Below are 7,004 nucleotides of genomic sequence, written 5' to 3'. Positions count from 1 at the left end.
CTGTGGCCTTTTCGGGGTCGATTCTCGTTTTGGGCATCAGAGCATGTTTCTTCTCCTAAAACCCAATATTTGTTTATTAAGTCTCGGAACACATTTTTGTTCTCGTGGACCCATCATGGGTCTTGGAACGCATTTGTGGTCCTTGGGTCCCATTTTGCATCCCGAAACTTGTGTTTTGGTGCTTGATCCCTATTTTGGGTGCCCACCTTGCACCAAGTGCGCACCCGGGGCAAACCGAGCGCCTTGGTGCACCGGGGCAAGATCGAGCGTGCACCCGAGGCGCCCCGAACATGCACCAAGGTGCACTCGGCCCACATGTGAGCGCAGGTCGTTGCGCCCGAGGTGGTGTGTGGGCACCGCGTTGCAGACGGGACACTGCACGCACACGACGCCCCGTCCAGGTGCACGCACGTAGGCCGGGCCGGGTGCACACCCGACGCCCTAGCAAGGTGCGCGCACCCGGGCAGGGCTCACACTTGGCGAACGGGGCGCACTTCGCGAGGGAGGGTGTGCACCTCGACGGGGGTGGGTGGCCGGGGTGGATTCGCACGTGGGTCGCGGTTTGCTAAGTACACACTGCGACAAGCTCATAACGGGTGCGATCATACCAGCGTTAGTGCACCGGATCCCATCAGAACTCCGCAGTTAAGCGCGCTTGGGCCGGAGTAGTACTGGGATGGGTGACCTCCCGGGAAGTCCCGGTGTTGCACCCTTTCTTAGTTTTTCGCCGGGCGTCGCAATGCTATTTGAATAAACCTTTTGCCCGTTTGCGTTCTCGTCGGGGCCGGGCCGGGCCGGGGTGCGCTGCCCGCACTACCGCGCGCGCGGGGGCGACACCGAGCGCGCACCCGAGGCGCCCCGAGCACACAGGCCACGGTGCAACCCGGGCGTTGTGCGCGCACCCCGGTGCGCCCGAGGTGCTGCGCGCGCACCCAGGTGAAATCGGTGTGCACCTCGGCCAGTGCGCGCTCGGTCGAGTCGCGCACGTTGGCCAAGGTGCACGGTGATGTTTCTTACTCTAAGGTTCCGCACCAGACGCCCGGGACAGGTGAGCGAAGCTGGGCGGGGCCGGGTGCGCGGCCGGGGCAGGTGCACGCAGCTGGAGAGAGCTTTGGAGCACACCAGAGGTGCGCACCTTGGAGCACACTTCGGAGCGCACCAATGATGCGCTCCATTCAAAAGTTTCCTGAAAAGGCAAAAAAAGTTGAGATTATAGAATTTCCCACTTGAGAGATTGTAAAAAAAAAAAATTTAAAATGAAGGAAACGCGGGTGCCAAGGTGTGCGCGCCCGGGTGCGCAGCCCAGCCAAGGTGTGCGCACCAAGGCGCCCACCCTGGCGAAGGTGCACGCAAGGTGCGCACCCGAGGCAAACCGGACAATTAACCCAACTTTCGACTTCGCGCGCACCTGCGCACCTTGGAGCGCACTTCGGAGCGCTCCTTGTTGCGCACCAATCTTGGGCACCTCGGAGTGCACCATGGCGCCCACCAAGGTGCGCACCCGGGGCAAACCGAGCTCCGACTTCGTGCGCACCTTGGAGCGCACGAAAGGTGCGCACCATGGCGCCCACCAAGGTGCGCAGCCCAGCCAAGGCGTGCGCATCAAGGTGCGCACCCTGGCGAAGGTGCGCACCCGGGGCAAACCGAGCTCCGACTTCGTGCGCACCTTGGAGCGCACAAAGGGTGCGCAACCCAGCCAAGGTGTGCGCACCCCGGGCAAACCGAGCTCCGAATCGTGCGCACCTTGGAGCACACTTCGGAGCCCTCCTTGGTGCGCACCGATGTTGCGCACCTCGGAGCGCACCCGGGGAAAACAATGCAATTAACCCGACTTTCGACTTCGTGGGCACCTCGGAGCGCTCTCGGGTTCGCACCTCGGAGCACACCGAGGTGCGCACCTTTGATGCGCTGCCTTCACCAATTTCCAGAAAAGGCAAGAAAACATTGAGAAGGTGTGCGCACCGAGGTGCCCACCCTGGCGAAGGTGCACGCGAGGTGCGCACCCGGGGCAAACCGGGCTCCGACTTCGTGCACGCCATGCTGCGCACCTTGGAGGGCCATGGTGCGCACCTTGGAGCACACTTCGGAGCGCTCAATGGTGCCCAACCCAGCCAAGGTGCCCACCGCGGCGAAGGTGCACGCGAGGTGCGCACCCGGGGCAAACCGGGCTCCGACTTCGTGCACGCCGCACCTTGGAGCACACTTCGGAGCGCTCCTTGGTGCGCACCAGGGCGCGCAACCCAGCCGAGGTGCCCACCCCGGCGAAGGTGCACGCGGGGTGCGCACCCGAGGCAAACCGGGCTCCGACTTCGTGCACGCCATGGTGCCCACCGCGGCGAAGGTGCACGCGAGGTGCGCACCCGGGGCAAACCGGGCTCCGACTTCGTGCACGCCGCACCTTGGAGCACACTTCGGAGCGCTCCTTGGTGCGCACCAGGGCGCGCAACCCAGCCGAGGTGCCCACCCCGGCGAAGGTGCACGCGAGGTGCGCACCCGGGGCAAACCGGGCTCCGACTTCGTGCACGCCATGGTGCCCACCGCGGCGAAGGTGCACGCGAGGTGCGCACCCGGGGCAAACCGGGCTCCGACTTCGTGCACGCCGCACCTTGGAGCACACTTCGGAGCGCTCCTTGGTGCGCACCATGGTGCCCACCAGGGCGCGCAACCCCGCCGAAGGTGCACGCGAGGTGCGCACCCGGGGCAAACCGGGCTCCGACTTCGTGCACGCCGCACCTTGGAGCACACTTCGGAGCGCTCCTTGGTGCGCACCAGGGCGCGCAACCCCGCCGAAGGTGCACGCGAGGTGCGCACCCGGGGCAAACCGGGCTCCGACTTCGTGCACGCCATGGTGCGCACCAGGGTGCCCACCGCGGCGAAGGTGCGCACCCGGGGCAAACCGGGCTCCGACTTCGTGCACGCCGCACCTTGGAGCACACTTCGGAGCGCTCCTTGGTGCGCACCAGGGCGCGCAACCCAGCCGAGGTGCCCACCCCGGCGAAGGTGCACGCGAGGTGCGCACCCGGGGCAAACCGGGCTCCGACTTCGTGCACGCCATGGTGCCCACCGCGGCGAAGGTGCGCACCCGGGGCAAACCGGGCTAGGACTTCGTGCACGCCGCACCTTGGAGCACACTTCGGAGCGCTCCTTGGTGCGCACCATGGTGCCCACCAGGCCGCGCAACCCAGCCAAGGTGTGCGCACCAAGGTGCACGCGAGGTGCGCACCCGGGGCAAACCGGGGTCCGGCTTCGTGCACGCCGCACCTTGGAGCACACATCGGGGCGCTCCCGGGTTCGCACCGGCGTTGCGCACCGTGGTGGGCACCTCGGAGCGCACCGTGGTGGGCACCTCGGAGCACACCAAGGTGGGCAGCGAGGTGCGCACCTTTGATGCGATGCCTTCACTAATTTCCATAAAAGGCAAAAGAAAACGAGATTTTAAAATTTCCGTTTTGAAAGATAGTGAGAAAAAGGGAATGCTGGTGCCATCTTGAGCCCGCCCTGGTGCGCAGCCCAGCCAAGGTGTGCGCACCAAGGTGCCCACCCTGGCGAAGGTGCGCGCCCGGGCAATTAACCCAACTTCCAACTTCGCGCGCGCCAGGGTGGGAGCGCACCCAACAACCGGGCCTGGGAAGAGCCAATGCGAGAAACCCCACCAAACGCTCTGACAAAAAAAGAGGGGGCGCTCCAGTAACCCCGCTTCGGAGCGCACCCTGGGCAAACCCAGCCAGGGTGCCCACCCCGGCCAAGGTGCAGGCGAGGTGCGCACCCGGGGCAAACCGGGCTCCGACAACGTGCACGCCGCACCTTGGAGCACACTTCGTAGCGCTCCCGGGTGCGCACCTCAGAGCACACCAAGGTGGGCAGCGAGGTGCGCACCTTTGATGCGCTGCCTTCACTAATTTCCAGAAAAGGCAAAAAAAAGAGGAGATTTTAAAATTTCCGTTTTGAAAGATAGTGAAAAAAACGGAACGCGGGTGCCATCTTGAGCCCGCCCGGGTGCACAGCCCAGGTAAGGTGCCCACCCTGGCAAAGGTGCGCACCCGGGCAATTAACCCTACTTCCGACTTCGTGCGCGCCAGGGTGGCAACCGGGCCTGGGAAGAGCCAATGCGAGAAACCCCACCAAACGCTCCGACAAAAAAAGAGGCGGCGCTCCAATAACCCCGCTTCGGAGCGCAGCCGGGGCAAACCCAGCCAAGGTGCCCACCCCGACGAAGGTGCACGCGAGGTGCGCACCCGGGGCAAACCGGGCTCCGACAACGTGCACGCAGCACCTTGGAGCACACTTCGAAGCACTCCCGGGTGCCCACCGGCGTTGCGCACCGTGGTGGGCAGCGAGGTGCGCACCTTTGATGCGCTGCCTTCACTAATTTCCAGAAAAGGCAAAAAAAAATGAGATTTTAAAATTTCCGTTTTGAAAGATAGTGAAAAAAACGGAACGCGGGTGCCATCTTGAGCCCGCCCTGGTGCGCAGCCCAGGCAAGGCATGCGCACCAAGGTGCCCACCCGCGGTGCACACCCGGGGCAAACCGGGCTCCGACTTCGTGCAGGCCGCACCTTGGAGCACACTTCGGAGCGCTCCTTGGTGCGCACCATGGTGCCCACCAGGGCGCACCCGGGGCAAACCGGGCTCCGACTTCGTGCACGCCGCACCTTGGAGCACACATCGGAGCGCTCCCAGGTTCGCACCAGCGTTGCGCACCTTTGATGCGCTGCCTTCACTAATTTCCAGAAAAGGCAAAAAAAAACGATATTTTAAAATTTCCGTTCTGAAAGATAGTGAAAAAAACGGAACGCGGGTGCCATCTTGAGCCCTTCCTGGTGCGCAGCCCAGGCAAGTTGTGCGCACCAAGGTGCCCACCCTGGCGGAGGTGCGCGCCCGGGGCAAACCGGGCTCCGACTTCGTGCACTGCATGGTGCCCACCAAGGCGCGCAACCCAGCCAAGGTGCCCACCGCAGCGAAGGTGCACGCGAGGTGCGCACCCGAGGTGCACACCCGGGGCAAACCGAGCTCCGACTTCGTGCACGCCGCACCTTGGAGCACACTTCAGAGCGCTCCTTGGTGCGCACCAGGGCGCGCAACCCAGCCAAGGTGCTCACCCCGGCGAAGGTGCACGCGAGGTGCGCACCCGGGGCAAGCCGGGCTCGGACTTCGTGCACGCCGCACCTTGGAGCACACATCGGAGCGCTCCCGGGTTCGCACCAGCATTGCGCACCTTTGATGCGCTGCCTTCACTAATTTCCAGAAAAGGCAAAAAAAAAAAAAAAACGAGATTTTAAAATTTCCGTTTTGAAAGATAGTGAAAAAAACGGAACGCGGGTGCCATCTTGAGCCCGCCCTGGTGTGCAGCCCAGGCAAGTTGTGCGCACCAAGGCACCCACCCTGGCCAAGGTGGGTCACGGGGTGGGTCCTAGGGTGGGTAACGGGGTGGGTACTAAGGTGCGTGCCAAGGTGGGTCATGGGGTGGGTGCCAAGGTGGGCACCAGGGTGGGTGTGCACCAACCCTAGCCAGGGTAGGTCACGGGGTGGTTGTCGGGGTGGGCGTCAAGGAGCCAAGGTGGGTGGCAAGTAGCCAAGTTGCGTGCCAAGGTGGGTGTCGGGGTGGGTGCCAAGGATCCAAGGTGGGTGCCAAGGAACCAAGGTGGGTGTCTGGGTGGGTGCCGAGGTGGGAGCCAGGGTGGGTCCCAAGGTGAGTGCAAAGGTGGGTGCCAGGGTCAAGGTGAGTGCCAATGTGGGTTCCAAGGTGCCAGGGTCAGGGTGAGTGCCAATGTGGGTTCAAAGGTGCTAAGTTGGGTGCGAGGTTGGGTGCGAGGGTGGGTGGGTGCCAAGGTGTGCTAGGTGGAAGCCCGGGTGGGTCGGCATCCCATGGGTGTCGAGTTGGGTGCCTGATGGGTGCTTCTTGTCAAGTTTTAGTCGTCGGGACTCATTTCGAGCCTTAGAGGTCGTTTCTTGTCCGGTTGCCCTGTCTTCGACCTGGGAACCCAATTTTGGTCCTCGGGTCCCATTTTTTTTTGTCTCGCATCCCACTTTTGGCCTGTGGCCTTTTCGGGGTCGATTCTCGTTTTGGGCATCAGAGCATGTTTCTTCTCCTAAAACCCAATATTTGTTTATTAAGTCTCGGAACACATTTTTGTTCTCGTGGACCCATCATGGGTCTTGGAACGCATTTGTGGTCCTTGGGTCCCATTTTGCATCCCGAAACTTGTGTTTTGGTGCTTGATCCCTATTTTGGGTGCCCACCTTGCACCAAGTGCGCACCCGGGGCAAACCGAGCGCCTTGGTGCACCGGGGCAAGATCGAGCGTGCACCCGAGGCGCCCCGAACATGCACCAAGGTGCACTCGGCCCACATGTGAGCGCAGGTCGTTGCGCCCGAGGTGGTGTGTGGGCACCGCGTTGCAGACGGGACACTGCACGCACACGACGCCCCGTCCAGGTGCACGCACGTAGGCCGGGCCGGGTGCACACCCGACGCCCTAGCAAGGTGCGCGCACCCGGGCAGGGCTCACACTTGGCGAACGGGGCGCACTTCGCGAGGGAGGGTGTGCACCTCGACGGGGGTGGGTGGCCGGGGTGGATTCGCACGTGGGTCGCGGTTTGCTAAGTACACACTGCGACAAGCTCATAACGGGTGCGATCATACCAGCGTTAGTGCACCGGATCCCATCAGAACTCCGCAGTTAAGCGCGCTTGGGCCGGAGTAGTACTGGGATGGGTGACCTCCCGGGAAGTCCCGGTGTTGCACCCTTTTTTAGTTTTTCGCCGGGCGTCGCAATGCTATTTGAATAAACCTTTTGCCCGTTTGCGTTCTCGTCGGGGCCGGGCCGGGCCGGGGTGCGCTGCCCGCACTACCGCGCGCGCGGGGGCGACACCGAGCGCGCACCCGAGGCGCCCCGAGCACACAGGCCACGGTGCAACCCGGGCGTTGTGCGCGCACCCCGGTGCGCCCGAGGTGCTGCGCGCGCACCCAGGTGAAATCGGTGTGCACCTCGGCCAGTGCGCGCT

General features: G+C 63.6%; 2 non-coding genes across 2 annotated transcripts; both read left to right on the top strand.

Annotated features, from left to right (window-relative positions):
• Positions 1–594: 594 nt before the first annotated feature.
• LOC131868586 (5S ribosomal RNA) lies at positions 595–713 on the top strand. The gene has a single exon (XR_009367033.1). It is a non-coding gene; the product is annotated as a 5S ribosomal RNA (ribosomal RNA).
• Positions 714–6,628: 5,915 nt separating this feature from the next.
• Positions 6,629–6,747, top strand: LOC131868585 (5S ribosomal RNA). Its single transcript, XR_009367032.1, has one exon. It is a non-coding gene; the product is annotated as a 5S ribosomal RNA (ribosomal RNA).
• The last annotated feature ends 257 nt before the right edge of the window (positions 6,748–7,004 follow it).

The sequence above is a fragment of the Cryptomeria japonica genome, unplaced genomic scaffold (assembly GCF_030272615.1).
Source record: "Cryptomeria japonica unplaced genomic scaffold, Sugi_1.0 HiC_scaffold_210, whole genome shotgun sequence".
NCBI lineage: Eukaryota > Viridiplantae > Streptophyta > Pinopsida > Cupressales > Cupressaceae > Cryptomeria > Cryptomeria japonica.
Note: the sequence above shows the minus strand (reverse complement) of the source record. Positions and strands in the feature narration are given on the sequence as shown.